Genomic DNA, 21,611 nt, shown 5'->3' with positions numbered 1-21,611 from the left:
TTCACATATTAATTACTTTAAGTTCCTCATTCATTAGACCTTGGTTCCCTACAATTTCTGGTATGTTCTTTGTGACTTCTACTGTGAAGACAGACAAATTATTTGTTTAATGTCTTTGCCATCTCCTTATTCCACATTATAATTTGTCCCGTCTCTGCCTCTGAGGGATCCATGTTGAACTTCGCTAACCTCTTTCTTTCTACATACTTGGAAAAGGTCCTACAATCTGTTTTTAATATTTGCTAATTAACTCATATTCTATTTTCTCGCCCTTTATCACTTTCTTAGTCATTCTGATTTTTAAAACCCTCTCAATCTGCAGGGTTGCTACTCTTTTTGGCAAAATTAAAAGCCTCTTCTTTTAATCTAACACTATCTTTAACTTCTCCACTTAGCAACTGTTGTACCACTTTTCCAGTGCAGTTTTTATTTCTCAATTCTCAATAAATATCCATTCCCTTATGAATAGTTTCTTCAAAACATTTACCATTGCTTGTTGACTGTCATATCTTCTAATCTAATTTCCCAATCTACGTCAGCCACTCACCTCTCATATCTCTGTAATTGGCTTTGTTTAAATTTAAGACACTAATTTTGGACCCAAACTTAATAGGAGTTTTTTTTTCAAATTCATACAGAGGATGCAGGCATTGCTGGCAAAGTCAGCATTTGTTGCCCATCCCTAAAATTGCCCTTGAATAGAAGTGATTCTATATTATGATTCCTCTTCTCCCAAGAGGATTGTTTACTATAAGATTACTAATTAACCCTGTCTTATTATGCAATACTAGATCTAAAATAGCCTGTTCCCTAGTTGGCTCCTCAACATATTGTTCCAGTCTTGATCACTATCCAATGACTCATGCTAGAAAGTGCAAATGCGTGGACTTGGGGAAAGCAAGAGTCTGAGACAGCCATGATGACCACCATGGTTAAACACCCTCATTGTCAAAGCTCAGGCACGAAGAATAGCTACTTAGGTGATATATTGGAGGAATACTGGTCACATGAAATCATGTTCCTGCAATCAATGCCTTTTGGAAAGGAGAAAAACATTAGGGAAAGAAACCTAGGTGGGCCACATTTTCAAAGCAGTTAAAAAATTTGGTAACTTCTGTAGATTAGATTCATGTGATAGGACAGTAAGATTTCTAACCTGTAATATCTTAGCAAGATAGCTAGCTAACATCAAATCCAAAAGAGCAAGGTTCAAGTTGTTCACTACCATCACCTGATGCTTCAGATTACAGGCTCAAGATCAATTACCTGAATATTTTTTTTATATCAAAGATAAAATAAAGCCATCTTTTGATCCATGTTCCCTTCAAATTATCTTCTCTTATGAGTTATTCTCTAATGTAGGGCACCTAGCTGTGTACATATAATTGGGCTATACAATTTGTTCCTGGTACGGTCTATAATGGTTTATGACTGTACAAGATAAATTATATTTAGTTTTCAAACACAGAGCTAATAAGTAACTTTTCTTATCTAACTATGTTTTAAAAGCTGGCAAATAACTTTACCAGAAATAATCTAAATACAACAGATTGTACCATTAATGTGTCACTGAATAAGTGCCACTGAATAAATTCTTTAGTGAAATCACAGATTTCTTTACCAATAGAAAAAAAATACCCCTTCATTACACAATGTGAGACTCTCACTGGCAGCCAACAGCAATGTTTTAAAACTAGTGACTTTACTATAACCATTGCTTGTTCACAGTCAAAGCTACTACCCCCTCAAAACTTCCAGCTACTATAAGCCTACTGCCTATGTAACTCATTATAGTCGAGGCTAGGGACATTCCAGTCAATAAATCACATGTATCCCATACATTATACTCAAAGCAGTTAGGATTATCACCTAACAACTTTTTATTATGAATAATACTACGAGTACCATCAAAGCAAGGAACAGAAGTCGAAGTTAACTATAACACAAATTTCCACACCTAGCTGGGTTCAGCTACCCACTACATAGGACTAAAACCTGTACGGTTATTTATAGAGATGCCCTACAAAGACTTGCAGGTTGATAGGTAAAGTGGCCATTATAAATTGCCCCTAGTATAGGTAGGTGGTAGAGAAATATAGGGACAGGTGGGGATGTGGTAGGAATATGGAATTAGTGTAGGATTAGTATAAATGGGTGGTTGATGGTCGGCACAGATTTGGTGGGCTGAAGGCCCTGTTTCAGTGCTGTATCTCTAAATAAAATAAATAAATAGAGTTTCTTGAATTCAAGCCAATGCACAAGAATACCAGTGTTCATTTTTCTGTCAATTCACACCCTCTCTGCACTAACGCTTTGTCTTTCAGAACACCATTAACACATCCTTTGCTCTATGACCTTCTTGTCAGTTATTCTCTGTGACCCTCTGTTCTATCAACACCTTCCCTTTTGTTATCTCTTGCCTCACTCCCGCTTTGTGTGCTTAAAACCTATTACATTTCTAACCTTTGCCAGTTCTGATGAAAGGTCACTGATCTGAAAGTTCTCTCTCCACAGACACTGCCAGACCTGCTGAGTATTTCCAGCATTTGTTGTTTTTATTTCAGATTTTCAGCATCTGCAGTATTTTGCTTTTATTTATGTACAAGAATACCACAATTGGTTCCTCTGATCAATTTAGAAGAGTAAGAGAGTGATTGAAACGCTCAATTTTCTATATAACTAGTTAAGTATACAATTTTGCCTAGTTTTATCAAAAATTGTGAAGACCAACTCGAGTTTTAGCACAAAGACAATAACAAAGACATTACATTTCTTAAATATGCAAAAACCTTAAAGAGTACGAAGCAGTATGTTGTTCTAAGCCAGTCAGACTGTATCTTGACCTCAAATTTCACAGGTCCATATCTTCCATCTTGGTGATATTATCAAAATTTGGTAGGCTTTGGTCCACACTTTATGGTAACTGAGTACTAAAGACTCCAGCATTCAACTGCATTGCTGTCAAATCAGCCCCTATGGGCCCAATTTTAACCCATTCAAAATCCACTCACTTGCAGAGTTAAAATTAGGCCCCATTAGTCCCCACCAAACTTCATTCCCTAGCCACTGACTCCATCCCTCTCCCTGACTACTTTGAGGCTGAACAAAACCATTGACAAATTTGGACCCCTATCTGACCTCGAGATAAGCTTTGCCTGACTCCGCCCCCACCTGAGCTCATCGGCAGCTGAAACTCTGACCCATGCCTTAGTTTATTTTTTAATTTATTTGTTCGGGGGAATGTAGGCATCACTGACTAGGTCAACATTTATTGCCCATTCCTAACTGCCCTTGAGAAGGTGGTGGTGAGTTGCCTTCTTGAACTCCTGCAGTCCATATGGTGTAGGTACACCCACAATGCTGTTAGGAAGGGCATTCCAGGATTTTGATCCCGCGACAGTGAAGGAATGGCAATATAGTTCCAAGTCAGAATGGTGTGTGGCTTGGAGGGGAACTTGCAGGTTTTTGGTGTTCTCTTGACTATTCTATTGCTCTCCTGGCTGGCTCCCCATCTTCCACCCCCTACATAAAATTCAGATCATCCAAAACGCTGCAGACTGACCACATCCTAACTCATACCAATTCCCACTGACCTATCATCCCTGTGCTCACTGACTTACATTAGCATCGGTCAAACAACACTTTGATTTTAAAATTCTCATCCTTGTTTTTAAAATCCCACCCATGGCCTTGACTACCTCTAACCTGTTTAGTTTAGAGATACAGCACTGAAACAGGCCCTTCGGCCCACCGAGTCTGTGCCGACCATCAACCACCCATTTATACTAATCCTACACTCATCCCATATTTCTACCACATCCCCACCTGTCCCTATATATTTCCCTACCACCTACCTATACTCGGGGCAATTTATTATGGCCAATTAACCTGTCAACCTGCAAGTCTTTGGCATGTGGGAGGAAACCGGAGCACCCGGAGGAAACCCACGCAGACACAGGGAGAACTTGCAAACTCCGCACAGGCAGTACCCAGAATCGAACCCGGGTCCCTGGAGCTGTGAGGCTGCAGTGCTAACCACTGCGCCGCCCTCCTCCAATCTGATAACCCTCCAAGATCTCTGCACTCTTCCAATTCTGGCCTCGTGCACATCCAGTTCCATTTGTTATACCACTGGAAGCCATGCATTCAGTTGTCTGGCCCCTAAACTCGAATTCACCCCACCCCAAACTTCTCTCCCTCTCCCTTCCTTTGAGGTGTTCCTTAAAACCTACCTCTTTGACAAATTCCCGGTCCTAATATCTCATGTAGTTCAGTGTCACACCTCATTTGTGATGCTTTACTGTGCTATATAATGCAACTTGTTGTTGTACTTGGATTTGAAGAATCTCAGGACAACCTTGATGTTTTATACATGGTTAAAATTCAAAAAGATGAAGTTTTTGATATGGGATATACATCAAAGTTGATGAGAATCATAAGAACGTATATGATAGAACAAACATTTTCTTTCACATCAGAACACTGCTGCTAATTTAAATCAAGAAAATTAACCATTTTTATGTTTTAAATAAATAATCTAGATTTTTAAAAGCAATTGTACAGGGTATCATACGACTATTGTTAAATGCTTTGCCATATGTTTTGTTGAGGTTAGGATATCTCTGGGTAGATTCTTGATAATCAAATGTACATATGTTTAAAATAAAAAGGAATCTTAATAGTGTTTAAGTTTTCACCTACAGATACAATTTAAAGACTTTCACATCTCTTTAAAACTTCAGCTCAATGGGAATTATACAGTTAGAAACTAGGGAATTTAATTTTGAATAACCCGTTAAAAATTGATTGACTAAATGGAATTTTTAAAAGTTAAATTAATCATACCTGTGTTTTTTGGAGCTTCTGCATAAACCATTCCTGGTTGAGGAGGTGCATTCTGCCAGCCATACTGTGGATACCCTTGATATACAGGCTGTGCTCCTGGAGCAGGTGGATAACCAGGGTAAGCAGCATTAGGGCCTGGACCATACTGCTGTGGATAAGCTGGATATGGACCAGTTGGGCCTGGCCCAGGATAAGGTGGTGGGTTCTCGTTCATGTAGGATGCTAAATTGAAGTGCTTCTGTGACTTGAAACCAAAGAAAAAATATTTCATCAAATTTGAATTTGTACAAAATATCATGACTTTAAAAATGAGCTTAGTTTCCACCTGTGATTATAAACTAGAATTGTTTCCAGCAGCTAAGGAAAACATTGAAATTTGAAACAACTTCAATGTTAATTTCCAAGTTTAGATGAAGGGTCCACATGCAAAATGTTAACTCCAACATTGCCTTAGATTCTGCCTGACCTGCAGAGTATTGCCAGCATCTACAGTATTTTGCCTTCAGAAAATACATTGTTCCATTTGAAATCTCTGCTTAATTTCCTCAGTATTTTCCAGTTAACCTCAAATTAGCCAGGTATACAGGGACAGATCACTGCACCATCTTACAACCCCAGCCAAGAATGGGAGCATCTGGTAAAACTTGTTATGCAGAAAAACTGCATCCAACTGCTAGATTAGTTTAATTTCAGCATAGCATATGGGGATATGATTTGCTTTTTTAGCGCAGTATATAAACATTCTATAGACCTATTTTACTTCATTTTTCCACACGCGTTTTTAAATGGCTTGGGGGTGGGTGGAGAAAGCGGGGAGGGAGAAGATCGTACAAGCAGTGGTTAGGATTCTAAGAATTCTTAATCCATTCTGCAATTATGCAACCGGCTACAGTTCTGTAACATACCACAACCGGATCAGCCATGGTCTTATCAAATGGCGGAGCAGGCTCAAAGGGCCGAATGGCCTATTCCGCTCCTTAGTCCTATGCTCCTATGCAACTGCATTACAAATATCTAGAACTGCAGTTGTTAACATAGGTTCAACACAAAAATGCCAATTTCCACAAAGACACAAAACATAAACCAGGAAAACAAAGAGGAAGTGGGGGGGGGGGGGGGGGGAGAATAGAAATGGAAAGCACCGAAAAATAAATTTAAAATAGAATAATTTATTTATTCAAAAGCCGATAAATATTTAGCCTGGCAGCGTCAGAGACAAACATATGAGGAACTTTATAATGAGAAAGCGCAATGGCAGAATGACCTTTTCTCATCTCACTTTTATGTAGTTACTCCTGAAATCATTCGATCATTTTTAAAGAGCGATTTTTAAAAATAAATAGAACAGTTAGCTGTACATTGTGCCTTCTTCCCACAACCTGGGATACAAATTAATTCCGTACTAGCTTCAAACGGATTATTTCAAAATATCTTTCTGCTAATGGTTCCATTACAAACACAATAGCCACCTTTAATCCGTGTGTCCAATTAACAGAACAGAGGGAGAGAAAAAAAATCAGGAGCCAAACGGATTTACGCCATCGCGATTTTTAAATTCAAGCGTGAACAAACAAACTAAACGGATAGTTGATAGATTAAAAAGTCGATAGATTAAAAAGTCAATAGGTCAGGGGGTCACGTGTTGAAAAAATATTCCTAACCAGCAATTTAGGGGGGAAAACCATATCAACAAGGACCAACAGGATAAAGGGTTATTTTAAACGTCCCAAAGGAGTATATAATACGAATAAATTATATCCTCCTCTCAAAAGAGTTCACCCTTGCCATGACAAACGAAAAAGCTCTGATTCTAAACTAACAATCGGGCTTTTGTCAGCACTCGAGTTGGCAGTGAAGTGCTAGGCGCTGCCAGCCTGAGCTTACCTGTGCGGTACGCTTTGTCTCCACTCCACCTGTTCTACTGCTGCTCTGCTACACTCACGGCTTCCCGCTGACGTAATGCAGCCTGCCGCGGACCACGTGATCCAGCCCGCCAGCAGGCCAAGTGCGCAGGCGCTCTGCTACGCCTCGGGTAAGGCGACGTCCGGGATTTTGACGTGGCTGCTATTAAAAGCACGGCGGTCAGTGCCTGGAAAGATCTGTGCGTAGAGATTATTGAAGGAGTGGGAGTGGGAAATTTAATACTTTTTGAAGAACGCTCTGGTTAAAGATTGACCAAGGCGAGTTCACTGTCTGAATTAACTGTCACCGGCTGCTCCTTGCTTTCGGTCACATTACACTGGGAGGAGGACGGTCCTTTTTAGAGTTAAAAATGCGCAAGAAAGGTGTTGTAGATTCCTAAGCGTGCAGAATAAGTACTTTATTTCACAGGTTATTTTTCCTCCCTTAATCGAGGTATATTCTAAACCAGCGCTGTATTATATTTGGAATTGGTACCTGTGTGCTTTCAAAAGCTGCATTGCAGGAAAACCCATTTAAATCTGGGATGACTGTGCCACCTTTTTAGTGATGATGACTCAGAGCTCTGTTTGAGGAAGGGAGAACCAGAGGAATGCCTGTCCCGTACTAATTGGATATCTGATTGTTACCTGGTCTGTAATACTTTTCTGTAGGATTTACTAATACAGTACAATAATATTTTGGTTTTTGGCAGGCTCGACCTCATAATGTTAACAAAGGTTGTTGTTTAAGTTATTGAGTAAATTTTCAAAGTGATGGGGTCTAATACAAAAGTAACTGATACTTAGTCATATTTCTGGTTTGTATATTTTTGAAGATCATTAAAGGTTCTGATGAAAGGTCACTGACCTGAAATGTTAACTCTGCTTCTCTCCCCACAGATGCTGCCAGACCTGCTGAGTATTTCCAGCATTTCTTGTATTTATTTCAGATTTCCAGCATTTGTAGTATTTTGCTTTTATAGATATTAAAATTCAGGAGTAGTCTGAAAATTAGGCAGCATAGATTTGTTAAGGGAAGATCTTGTTTGACCAACTTGATTGAATAATGAGGATGGCACAGTGGTAAGTACTGCAGCCTCACAGCTCCAGTGACCCGGGTTCAGTTCTGGGTCCTGCCTGTGTGGAGTTTGCGAATTCTCCCTGTGACTGTGGGTTTCTGCTGGGTGCTCTGGTTTCCTCCCACAGCACGTTGATGGGTAAATTGGCCATTGTAAATTGCCCCTAGTATAGGTAGGTGGTAGGAGAATTGAGGGAATGTGGTAGGGATTATGGGATTAATGTAGTATAAACAGGTGGTTGATGGGGATCGGCACAGACTCGGTGGGCTGAAGGGTCTGTTTCAGTGCTGTATCTCTCTATGACTCTAAGGAAGATAGATGAAGGTAGTGCAGTTGATGTGGTCTACATGGATTTTAGCAAGGTTTTTGACAAGGTAGACATGGCAGACTGGTCAAAAAAATAAAATCCCATGGGATCCAGGGAAATGCAGCAAATTCGATACAAAATTGTCTCGGTGGCAGGAAACAAAGGGTAATTGTCGATGGGTGTATTAGCGACTGGAAGGCTGTTTCCAGTGGTGTTCCACAGGGCTTAATACTGGGTCCCCTGCTTTTTGTGGTATATATTAAAGATTTGAACATAAATGTAGGGGACATGATCAAGAAGTTTGCAGATGACACAAAGATTGGCCGTGTGGTAGATAGCGACGAGGATAGCTGTAGGCTGCAGGAAGATATTGGTCTGGTCAGATGGGCAGAAAAGTGGCAAATGGAATTTAACTTGAAGTGTGAGGGGGTGCATTTAGGGAGGTCAAACAAGGCAAAGGCATACATGATAAATGGGAAAATGTTGAGGTGTAGAGGAAGTAAGGGGCCTTGGAGTGAATGTCCACTGATCCCTGAAGGTAGCAGGACAGGTCAATAAGGGGGTTAAGAAGGCATATGGAATCCTTTCCTTTTATTAGCTGAGAATACAAATGCAGGGAGGTTATGCTGGAACTGTATAACTCATTGGTTCGGCCACAGCTTGAGTACTGTGTGCAGTTCTGGTCACATCATTACAGAAAGGATGTGATTGCACTAGAGAGGGTACAGAGGAGATTTACGAGGATGTTGCCAGGACTGGAAAAATGCAGCTATGAGGAAGGATTGGATAGACTGGGGTTATTTTCCTTGGAACAGCGAAGGCTGCGAGGAAATTTGATTGAGTTGTACAAAATTTTGAGGGGGCTGGATAGAGTGGAGGTGAAGGGTCTGTTCACCTTAGTGACGAGGGGGCGTAGATTTAAAGTGATAGAAAAATTAGAGGGGAGATGAGGAAAAATGTTTTCACTGAGGGTGGTGGGGGGTCTGGAACTCTCTGCCTGAAAGGGTAGTTGAGGCAGAGACCCTTTCCTCATTCAAAAGGAGTCTGGATATGCACTTACAGTGCTGTAATCTGCAGGGCTATGGACCAAATGCTGGAAGGTGGTATTAGAATAGGTGGATTGTTTTTCAGCTGGTACAGGGACGATGGGCCAACTGGCCTCTTTCTGTGCCTTAAACTTTATGATTCTATAATTTAAATCAATAGCATAATTAGTTTTTACTTCTAGTATTAAATCTTGCTGTAACTGTTCATAAGCACTTGAGTGAAAATAATGTACTGTATAGTCCACTAGTATGTTAATGCTTATGTTTATTTTTGTTAGACTTATGAAATCATTTCTGCTGTAGATCCTTTCTCCGGTTCAGTTTGTCAGTTACTCCCGTAAGTGGTCCAAGCATCTCATTTTTATGGGAAATTTACTTCGACTATCTTGTATCCCATGTGGTAGTGGGAACCTGGAGTGCAACTGGTCAGGCTTCCCTCAATTGTGAAATGACTAGAAATGTGTGGTGTGCCATTTGCAATTTTGTCCATGTCTGTACTGCTTGGAGTTGACATGCCAAGCTATCTGCTTGAAATGGCCTCAGCCCAGATGAGGAAATTGCAGATGAATGTCATAATTGTTGAAAGCTCTCTAGATTCAATAATTATGTCCTTGGATTGGCAAATTGTAAATGTTACTCCATTATTTAAGAAGGTTGGGATTGAAAAACCAAGTAACTGAAACTCAGTCTAGCATTAATTATGAGGAAGTTTTAGCAATCCATCATCAGAGACCGAGTGACTGAGCACTTGGACAAATAACAGTTGATGTAAGAGATTGAGCATGGATTTGTGAAGGGCTCTTTTCCATCTTAAAACAAAAATAAATCGTCAAACATTTTTCATGAAAAGGCAGCAGTAAAGCACCTAGTTGCATTATATATGTAAACCTGAATGTAGTTGATTGATATATATCAAATACTCTTCCAAATGTGTGTAAGTCTATAAATACAATATTAGATCTCCTGTGGTCTTGTTCACAAAGTCAATCAAAAGTGTGGTTTGATATTTATTGCTGATGCCAAGCAGCCTTAAGATAACAGCAATTTGCTTCAGGATATTTGCTGTATTATGATTGGCAATGTATCACATGATAGGCATGAATAAAAGGTTACACACATTACTAACACTGAAAGATACAGGTTTCCCAAATGGAATGTTTGTAGTGCTATTTACCTATTACTTTGGTACACTTCCCCAAGAAACAAGTAACCTTGTTCTCTTTCCAAAATTCTATTCATATTATACAGTACGTACTTTTTCCAAAACACCTTGTCAAATTTCCTTAAACTAACAGCTCAACTTGAACACTGGATTTTTAAAAAAGATTTTTTTATGGTTATCTAGTTTCTTCATAAATTGCTTTGTCTGTTGTAATTCATAGAATGGTTTATACTGAGATTTTTGCATGAATTTATAATCAATTTTTCCAGCCTACTTGAATTTCATTCAACCCACATTTTGATCAGTTGAGAGATTTATCTCTTCTAGTTTCCAAATTGAGCAGTGTGTTGGTAAAGTTCTTAGATTAATTTTTACCGCTCTGTTTGGTTGCTGGATTAACCAACTGAGTCAAAGCTGGCAAAAATGTCAGGTGCTAGTAGGTTGGGGAAATTGTTGAATTTGGAATTGCACAGTCTATTGTGACTTTTATTGTACTTAGGCTATGTGTTCTGTCAGAGAGATGTTAGCTGCAAATAGCAGGCTGGAAAGCAGGTGTTGGAGCAAGTGGCAGAATGTACTTCATGAGAAAAGAAAGCAAGCTGAGAAACCAGTGAGCGAAAATGTGCTTCATTGAATGAATGAGTGTTTCAATTACAAAGCTCTGTGATGAGAGACATCCTAGAGGACAGATCTGAAACTAAAGAAACAGTGGCTACAAGTGAATTGGATGCAAGTTCAGATTTTGAAAACTATCAAAAGAAGTTACTGATCTTGAGACAGTGGCTGCATTGATTTTTTTTTTTACAATGCCTAAATGTGTGCACTGTAACCTAATAAAGGCTGGTGGATACTCTCCTAGTTTCTTAACATATTCTTTTCAGATGATAGGAACAACTATGAATGTCCCACGAGGAATTGCATAAAAAATTCCAGGAAAACATTGCTTATTCAATTACGAACAAAATATTGGCAAGAAAGAATGAAGAATTAAACTAGCACAAAATGCATCAAATAAATTGTCAAACATCTAAATGCTCAAACCCCTCTATGGCAGAATTTGGGCAGGTTTCAGTTTATGAAGGGTGGATGACAGAAGATCAGCAAAGAAAGCATTCGAGTAGTTGGGTCTCGACTTAAAGGTTCAGAGATGGAGAGGCAGAAGTGGGAAATATACAGAAATGAAAGTATTTGGGATGGAGAAAATTGGTTGAAGCTCAGCTCAAGGTTGAACAAGATGGTCAAGGGTGACAGTATGATTCAAACTGTGGCCAAAGAAAGAGATGGAATTATTGACTAGGAATTTGTGGTGAAGGTTGAAGACAGTGGCTTTGGTCTTTTCATTGTTGAGCTGGAGGAAATTGACATATCTGAAATTAGATGTTGGCCAAGCAGTCTGATAACAAAAGAATGGTTGAAAGATTAGGAGAAGTGGTGGGGAGCTAGGATTGAGTGTCAGTGTACATGTGGAAGCTGACCCTGTGTCTATCAGTCATATTGCTAAAGGGCAGCATGGGGGCCAAAGATCTTTTCAGAGTAAGAGAGGACTGCAGAGGTGTGAAGAAAAGGCATTGCAGGAGATTATCTGGCTACATTTGGATAAATAGGAATGGAGACATATGAGGACAGTCTATGAAGCTGAATAATGGGGGAGAAGCATTGGAGGAGGTTAGTGCAATCAACCCTTAAGGATTTGAATATGTACTTGTAGGAGATAAAAACACGAAGCTGGGAGGCAACAGCATGTTCAAGGATCTTGGAGAGGAAAGGAAGTTTGCAACTGGGGTGGTACTTGGAGAGGACAGAAGGTCTGAGGAGAGATGTTTTTTGAGGAGGACGAAGATAATGGTGGTTTGAAAACAGAGTGATGATGCAGCAGAGATAGAACAAATAAAAATGGGTTCCAGTGGGGCAATTAAATGAGAAGGAAACTGAAAGAAAAAAATGGCAGCTCTCTTGGAAGCCAAGAAAAGACAACAGATGAGAAACAGCAGAGGGACAGGGTTCATGGTTAGAGGCAGTGGGATCCAACCAAAAGCTCCCAGCTGAGCTATACCATCACAAGTGACAAGTTTTGTAGAGTTGTTGAAGAAGTGACTAATTGGTAGATTAAAAAAGATTCCAATCCCTCAATGTCCAGCTGGTTTGTGACCATTGAGAGTCATGCAGGTCAATTCCCAGTACTCTGGCAGGAGTTATGATGCTATCATTTTGTAGTAGTAGGCTGTGGTAGCTGCATTTGAGCCACCATGGCAATCCAAAGCATAACTATTGGGCGACAAGAGTTGTTTGCTGACCACATGACTGATTACTCCAGTGCGCAACCCACACACTTGTGCATAGCATGCATAAAATGAAAGTTATGATGCCACATGAAGTATGATAGAGCAGACCATTAGGAGTGCTGAAACAATGCTTCTGCTGCCTGGTCTGCTCTGGAGGAGCCCTGCAGTACTTGGCAGAGTGTGCGTTAAGATTCTTTGTGCAGCATGTAGTACACCACAATCTCGCCAGCGTGAGGGGGCAGTACTTGCAACCTGCTCTTTGGCAAGCAGCTCAGGAGCATAGGCTGTCTGTGAAGAATGCATCCAAATGTGATATCAGTAACTCCAACTGTTATTCCCCTTCACCAATAGTCCCACACCATCTGTCTGTCACTGATCATCACAGTGTCCGCTTGGCCACAATAAAAAAAATAAAAGCCACTACAGAACAAATTTTCCATCTCCAAAAGTCAAGTAACTACCCTTATGCATTCCCTTAGTGCTTGTCTTCTATGTGGCTTTGCCTGTCCTAATGCTCCTATGCAGTGCTACTCCAGAGACTGCAGCATGCCTGGTGGAAGGCTGCTGATTTTCAATGGAGGAAACTACAATTGGCCTTGGAAGTGATCTTGAGCACCTCTGAGCCAGCTTTTATCATCTTGGCCTGGGCAGTTGCAGTCTGGGCTGGGTCCTAACAGAGTCGCAGCAGTGGGTTGATGAATGCTGTCATCCTGAGAGAAGACAGCAGGTTCATGCTCCAAGGAGCCACTGACACTCCGGTAGGGTGATGCCTCAGCAATCTTAGTAATCTGCAAGCCCCTTTGCACACTAATCCACAGCCATGGTGGCAACAGTCTGACCTTGCACGGCAGCAGATAGCCATCTGAGCTTCCATGCAGCGTTCAGATTTCTGGTGGAAGCTGCTTGTGCTGCAATGGAAGCTGAGACATAGGTCACCAGATGATGTCTTGCTTTTCCTCCACAACCTGGCCAGGTTGCACTTCTTAGTTATCTGAAAGGAGAAAGGCATAAAGTAAGTTTGTAGTGGGGAAAGGGGGAAAGTAACATACAAACATACAAATTAGGAGCAGGAGTAGGCCACTCGGCCCCTCGAACCTGCTCTGCCATTCAATGTGATCATGGCTGATCTGATTGTAACCTCAACTCCACATTCCTGCCTACCCCCAAAAGCCTTTCATCTCCTTGCTTATAAGAGGTGCATGCTTACACCATCTTGCACATCAGAAAATAGTGAGGCATGAGGGGGAAGTGGGATGTGAGGAGGAGGATTAAGTATGAGGACATTGTCATCTTCAATGGTTTCAGCCCCTCCGCTGGCCACAGCCTCAGCAATTGGTATTCAACAATGGGATACCTTCTCCCCCATGGTGCTCAGGACATACAGGTGCACCTGTGTGTCTTCAGTTAGCTCCTGTTGCCTCCGGTTGTGTGCCATCTTGTCCTGCAAGAGAGAGGGAAGTGTGTCAATGAGTGCCATGCAATCTGTTTGGGTGATGTGGTTGTTATGGTTGAATAATTGGTACTATATGCAAGCTGTGAGATGTGGGTATGAGGCATACAGCAGTGTTAGCGTTCTGATGAAAGGACACAGACCTGAAATATTAACGCTGCTTCTCTCACCACAGATGCTGCCAGACCTGCAGCACTTTCTGTTTTTATACAGCAGTGCTAAGTGTGTGAAGGTATAGTGGAGCATATGAATATCAGGTATAAGACCTGATTGATAGAGATTGTTGGTAGGTGATTGAGGGAGTGTGGTGAATTGTGGGGTGTCTGAGGCTAGTGTTGCAGTTGGTACGATATGACATTTGAAGATGATTTTGACCTGTGTAAGGTCATTGAACTTCTTGTGGCACTGCATCCAGGTCCTTGGGGCTTTACTCCTGGAATTAATCGCCACTGTTATCTATTTCCACTGCCGTCTGAGCATCTGTCTGGAGAGCCTACTGGCCCCCATGTGAATGCAGGACCTTTCTCCTACTTTCCCTCTCCTCTGCCAGGACCTCCCCTTTACAAGATGCAGGTTAGCTTTAAGTAGTGTAGACTAGGGAATAAAAACATAAGAAATAGGAGCTGGATTAGGCCATTTGACACCTTGAGCTTGCTGTGCCATTCAACAAGATCATGGCGATCTTCTATCTCAACTCCACCATCCCGGACTATCCCTATATCCCTTAATTTCCTTAGTACCCAAAAATCTATCGACCTCTGTCTTGAATATACTCAATGACTGAGCATCCACAGCTCTCTGGGGTAGAGAATTCCAAAGATTTACAACCCTTTCCTAAATGGCTGACCCCTTATTCTCAGACTGTGACTCCGTGTACTAGATTCCCCAGTGAGGGGGATACATTTTCTCAGCATCTATCCTGTCAAACCACTGAAGAATTTTATATGTTTCAATTAGATCAGCTCTTATTCTAAACTCCAGGGAATATAGGCCTAATCTACTCAATCTCTTCTCATAGGACAATCCCCTCATCCCAGGAACCAGTCTAGTGAAGCTTTGTTGCATCCCTGTAGTCCAAGTATGTCCTTAAGGTAAGGGAACCAAAACTGCACACACTACTTCAGGTGTGGCCTCACCAATGCCCTGTATAAATGTAGTAAGACTTCTTTACTCTTATACTCCAATTCCTTTGTAACAAAACCTAACATACTATTAGCATTCCTAATTGCTTGCTGTACCTGCATGTTAACTTTCTGTGATTCATGTACAGGACACCCAGGTCCCTCTGAATGCAAACATTTCCCAGTCTCACCAATCAAAAAATATTTTTTTATTTTTCCTACCAAAGTGGGTAACTTCACACTTCACATTGTATTCCATTTCTCATATTCTTGCCCACTCACCCAACCTGTCTATATCCCTCTGCAGCCTCTTTGTGACTGCCTCACCGCTTACTTTCCCACCTAACTTTGTATTGTCAGCAAACTTGGATATGTCCTACTCAGTTTCCTCATCTAAGTCAATAATATAGTTTGTAAATAGCTGTGGCCCAAATACTGATCTTTGCGGTACCCTGCTAGTTACAGCCTGCCAACTCAAAAATGTCCTATTTATTCCTACTTTTTGTTTTCTGTCCATTAACTAAACCTTAATCCATGATAATATATTACTCCTAATCATAATTTTGTGTAATAACCTTATCGAATGCATTTTGAAAATACTACATCTACTTATCCATCCTACCAGTTCCATCCTCATAAAACTGTAACAGATTTGTCAAACACGATTTCCCTTTCATAAATCTGTGTTGATTCTGCTTAATCTTATGATATTCTACGTAACCTGTTGCCACATTGCCAATAATAGGTTCTAGCATTTTGTCTACTACTGGGGACCACAGAAGGAACATTCACATCGTGGTCCATGTCAGGCTTTGTCTAGCCTGAGAATCCTTCAACAAGACTACACCCAACTTTCTGTCACCCAGATTTCTCCAGAGCCTTCGTGGAGCAGTGGCAAGGGAAGGTGTAGCAACAGGACAAGAAGAAGCAGCAGCCTACGACTGCTACTAGCCTTTAGTTCCCAATTTTCTTTTGTCCTCCTTTTTAAAATAATGTGGTTATGTTTGCTACCTTACAAACCTTGGCAACTGTTCTAGAATCTAAGGAACTCTAGAAGATCAAAACCAATGCATCCGCTATCTCTGCAGCTACCTCTTTTAAAACCCTAGGATGCAGGTTGGCAGAGCCAAGATTTTGTGTTACAAACAGATGAGAAAGGTCTAAGGGTCCCTTTCAGCCTTCACCTGGTCTTACTGTAACAGGATTTAATTTTAAACACACCGTTTTTTGAGCTCCCCCTTGGTGAATCCTTGTTCACTGCTTTCCAATAATAAGGCAAAAAAATGAGCACAAACAGGCTTTCTTCGGTTTAAAGAAGAAAAATGAAATTTATTAAAACTTACAAACTTAAACTCTAATTCGGTTAACGCCTACGGATACACACCGCACCCCACGCTAGCATGCATATGTGATATGCACGTGCAAATGGAGATAGAAAAGAGCAGAAGAAAAAAGATGTGGAGAGGTTTGAGGTAGTATCTGAAGAGTTTCTTATTACTGTGCTTTGAGCTCACTGTAGAGTCCTTTTGTAGGCAATTCTTCCTTTTCATTGGGGCCCAGTGTTCTTCTTAAACCGTATTCACTGTAGGAGACTTTTCTCTCTTGGGGTCTTCAATGGATTCCAAAGCCGGTGAGAAAGAGATGAGAGCAGACCGGAGAGAGATGTTCTCAATATAGGAGCCAGGAGTTTTCCGTGTTCAAATTCCTTGCGGCCAATTTAAAACTCAGTTCAAAACTCTTCCAACAGCCAGTTTGTCATGTGACTAAACTGGTCTGACCACGTCTTCTGTTTGTGTATTCGGCCATTTTAGCAGTTAACCTGGAATGCGAGTTCCTCCACCCTCAATGTCTGGTAATCAAAAATACAATGTGGATTAAATTGGAGCAGGGAGTAGCCCCTTTGTCCTTTCCAAGTACTGTCTGTTAATATGCAAAAATGTCTCTCCAGCCAAGGATCCATTGTGGGTTATTTTAACCAGTTCTTTCTTCACTCCAGTAACAGTTTAAAATTATTGTTCATTTGGCAAAATGAATATTCCTCATTCTTGGCAGGTGGGAGCCTGCATGACTATTTGTCAACACTTAATCCCATTAATTTCTTCAGTACTTTACTTACGTTGATTTCTTTAAGTTCCTCATTCTCATGAGATGCTTGGTTCCCATTATTTCCTGAATGTTTTTGTGTCTTCTACAGTGAAGACACAAAGTATTTGTTAAATGTCTCTGCCATTTCCTTTTCTCCTTTATAATTTCACCTGTCTCTGTCTCTAATGAGCTCATGTTTACTTTCACTAATCTCTTCCTATTTACATACCTATAGAAACATGTACAATCTGTTTTTACGTCTCTTGCTAGTCTACTGTCTTCTCTTTTTTCTCTTATCAAATTCTTGGTTCTCCTTTGCCAAATTCAAAATCCTCCTAATCTTCAGGCTTACTACTCTTTTTGGCAACATTATAAGCCTTTTCCTTTGATCTAGTACTATATTTAACTCCTCTTGTTAACCACAATTGGACATTTTTTTTCTGTGGGGTTTTTAGCCTTCAAGGAATGTCTGCTCCCATCTCTTTCTCACAAGCCTCTGGGCCCACTGAGGATACATGAACTTCAAGACAGAAAGTCTCCTACATCAAACAAGGTTTAAGAAGAATACTGGGCCCCAATGAAAAGCAAGACCTACCTACAATCAAGGACTTTACAGCGAGCTCGAAGAACAGTAACCAGAAGCATCTTCAGGTATTGCCTCAAACTTTTCCACTTTATTTCTTCTGCTCTTTTCTGTCTCTATCTGCACGTGTGTATCGCGTATGGCATGCTAGTATGGGTGCGTTGCGTATCCATAGGCATTAACGCCCTGCCTGCAACAGTAGTAGACTCGCCAACTTTAAGGGCATTTAAATGGTCATTGGATAGACATATGGATGAAAATGGAATAATGTAGGTCAGATGGTTTCACAGGTCGGCGCAACATCGAGGGCCGAAGGGCCTGTACTGCGCTGTAATGTTCTAATTCTTAACCTCATTAGAGTTTAAGTTTCATAAAGTCCTTTTTTCTTTAAACCTAAAAAAACCTGTTTGGCTAGTTTCTTTGCCTTACAATTGGAAGTTAGTGAACAAGGATTCACAAGGGGGAGCTAAAAAAACAGTCTTTAAAATTAAACCCTGTTATGGTAAGACAAGGTGAAGGCGGAGAGGAAATGCTGGTCTCACCTGGTTGTAACACTTTGCTTAGATTAAGGGCTGTAGTTTTTTACTTCTCTAAATCACTTTCAAGCTCAATACAAAATTCTATCATATTATGGTCATTCTTCCATATAGACCCCTTCACTACTAGGTTATTAATTAACTCTTTCTCATAGCATAATACTAGATCAAAAATAGCCTGTTCCCTACTTGGTTTCATGTTTTAACTGGTGGTAGCCACTCATGATTGGTGTCCCTAGAGAGGGAGCATATAGTGTCTGCCATTATGCTAGAGGTCTTCCGCAACCGGTGGGCACTGGAGGGACTGAAGTGCATCATAACTTCTGGGAATGTTGTTTTAATTTGATTTGTTTCCTTTGAAGTTTTGGTGCTTTTTGTTACAATTTATTAGTGGTGCCCCTTTTAAGAAGTGGGCACTTTTTAACATAATAAATACCTGTCATTGGTCAAAATAAAAGAGGTAGCCATTCATGATATTGACCCCCTGCTCAGGTGTCCAGCCAATCAATAGGGCTGGCTGCACACTGAAATCATTTAAAACTGAAGGCAGCATGTAGTTGGCGAAGAGAGTTGGAAGTTGTGTATTCCAAGGGTCAGTGTTGGGTCTGTATTTGTTCATAGTATATGTAGATGATTTGAACTTGTGTATAGAAAGCAGAATTTTAAAGTTTGCTGATAACAGAAAAGTAGACTGTTTAGCAAACATTGAGGAAGAAATGGACAGACAGGTAGAGATGCAATTTAATGTGTATGAGAGAGTACATTTTTGGAGTAAGAATAATAGGAGTATAGATACAATAGAAAGACATTGAAATGTGTGGATGATGGTAGATGAAGCTGTAAAAAGATTAACAGCAGTTTTGCTTTTAGAATTGGAGCATAGAGTGAAGACATTATGATAACTTTGTACAAAGCATGAGCTAAACCACAGTTTTGGGTATTTCATTATAGAAAAGACAGTATAGCCACGAAGAGAAAATGTAGATTTACTAGAATGATACTGGGGATGGGAGACACTCGAGATATGCTGTAGCAGAGAAGGCGAAGAGGAGATTTAAGAGGTTTTCATAACACTTGATTGAGTCTAATAGGGAAAAACCTTTTTTCTAGTTGAGAATTCAGTAACAAAGAGTCATCAATTCAAAGGGTCATCACTAAGAGTGATTAGGATAAATTTCTTTATGCTGCACAAAAATGTACTATGCTGAATGATTTTTTTTAATCCACTGGCTGGAAACCTGAATTAAATATTAAAATAGGAAAAAAGGAACATATAAGAGGTGACTTTACGAGCAGCTAAAATGGCCACTCTAATTTCCGTCACTATACCCCGCATTCCAATGCATTGAGGTGGAGACTAGTTGTCTGCCCAGTCCCCTCCAGAACAATGACCTGGGGAATTTTGAGTGAACTATCTAGCCTGCTCCTATTAACAAGGCATTAAGGAAATCACTTAGGAGATTAAACTGTTGGACATGAACCACTAAAACCTAATTACTTGAACAATAGGACCCTGGTTGAGAGAAGAGCATTCCTGGACATGAACTGATTAAGTTGCAAGAGGGAATACACACTGAACCATCATGTTGAATCACTGGGTGACGGTCATGTGGCAGGCCCATCTTCTGTGCATTTAAGCTGGTGTTTTCTCTGCAGCAACTGAGACAAGTAGCTAACCAGTGACTAGACGACCCAAGTGGGGTATCTCCCCCCTCTCTCTTTTCCTCTCCAGTCCACCTTACAAGCTTCGAACCCTGCCTACTGGCTGCAACCAACTAGGCCCATCACTGCTGCAGACAAGAGACCCAGTAAAGGAAATCATCTGCATCGCTGTCTCCAGGGAAACCCTGTATCAGCTGGCCACATCTGCAAGCCGGAAGCCACAGGACCACCGAGTTCAGCCGGAAGCCAGCCGAGTCTCCACAGACTGTATACCCCTTTTTATTTTCCGGACTCTAATCTGACCAATCTATCTTCCCTACTCTGTAACGTACGTGTGTGTGTGTGTGTGTGTGTGTGTGTGTGTGTGTGTGTGTGTGTGTGTGTGTGTGTGTGTGTGTGTGTGTGTGTGTGTGTGTGTGTGTGTGTGTGTGTGTGTGTGTGTGTGTGTGTGTGTGTGTGTAAGTATAAAAAAGTGGGAGCATAGTTTATTAATTTATCAGTTTAAGTACGATAAAGCTAACCTCTTTGTTAAACTCAAGAAAACCTGTCCGATTGGTCCTTTTATGATCATAGCATGTAAACAGTTAAACACTCACTGAATTGGCAAGCATAGCCACTTTAAAAAATGAATAAACCTGTTGTGGTCAAACAAGGAGAGAGACAAGAGGGGAGCCCTTCGACCCCTCCTCACCTGATCGTAACAATGCAAATGATTGTTAGAGCATGAAATACATGTCACAGGGAATGGTTGAGGCAGACACCATTGTACATTTCCAGGGACAATTGGTAAATATTTTTAACAGAAGTTGACATGGGGCTATGGGGAGAGCGCAGAGCAGTGAGATTAGTTTTGGATTGCTCTTGCATTGAGCCAGCACAAACATAATGGACCAAATAGGCACCTGTGCTATAAATCTCTACGCTTCTCAATTCCAAATCTATGTAATTCTGTATTGAAAAATACCAGTTATGTTTAAAATCCTTGGTAAAGCAATTTTAATAAAAGCAAATAGATAACAGTATTTGTTTATAGAAGTTCTGGCATTAGGGACGAATTAGTAATGTTTGTATTGATGGAAAGCTAAACAAATACTGAACTTGTAGTATCTTATATTATTCAAAGAACATACAAACCCAGTTGATTTGACATAATTATGCTATTATGCATGCACATTTTAACACTGAATCTCAAAGAGTGATTTCCAAGAGGTGGTCATGTGTCATTTTACTCCGTTTCTGTTGACTTAAATAAATTGATATGAAGATGTGCTGCTATTATAATTTTTTGATTATAAATACATTTCTTCAAGCCAATAATTATAAATTAAATTTAACTATTAGCTGTCAACATATAAGCATAGATTCTGAAAACCCTTGAAGGATAAAGGATATATAATGGTTTACAAACTGGTGTAGTCATTTTAATTGAAGAGTTTATGATGAATTAGGTCTTCACATTCATTAGAAAAGTAGAAGGCTGGTAAACAGTGCACCATGCATATCTTTAAACATGTATGTGTAGAGCTGTTTTTCACTCAAAGCAATTGGATGT

The 21,611-nt window shown here is 40.4% G+C and overlaps 1 long non-coding RNA gene across 2 annotated transcripts; it reads left to right on the top strand.

The window, feature by feature from the left end:
- The first annotated feature begins 6,861 nt into the window (after window positions 1–6,861).
- On the top strand, window positions 6,862–21,287 carry LOC137375613 (uncharacterized). Of its 2 annotated transcripts, none has more exons than XR_010976042.1 (3): window positions 6,862–7,025; window positions 17,734–17,929; window positions 19,907–21,287. It is a non-coding gene; the product is annotated as an uncharacterized lncRNA (long non-coding RNA). The 2 variants fall into 2 exon arrangements; XR_010976043.1 differs by lacking the exon at window positions 6,862–7,025 and adding an exon at window positions 15,088–15,163.
- The last annotated feature ends 324 nt before the right edge of the window (window positions 21,288–21,611 follow it).

The sequence above is a fragment of the Heterodontus francisci genome, chromosome 12 (assembly GCF_036365525.1).
Source record: "Heterodontus francisci isolate sHetFra1 chromosome 12, sHetFra1.hap1, whole genome shotgun sequence".
Taxonomy (NCBI): domain Eukaryota; kingdom Metazoa; phylum Chordata; class Chondrichthyes; order Heterodontiformes; family Heterodontidae; genus Heterodontus; species Heterodontus francisci.
The sequence above is the reverse complement of the archived record's forward strand: the minus strand, read 5'-3'. Positions and strand labels throughout refer to the sequence as shown.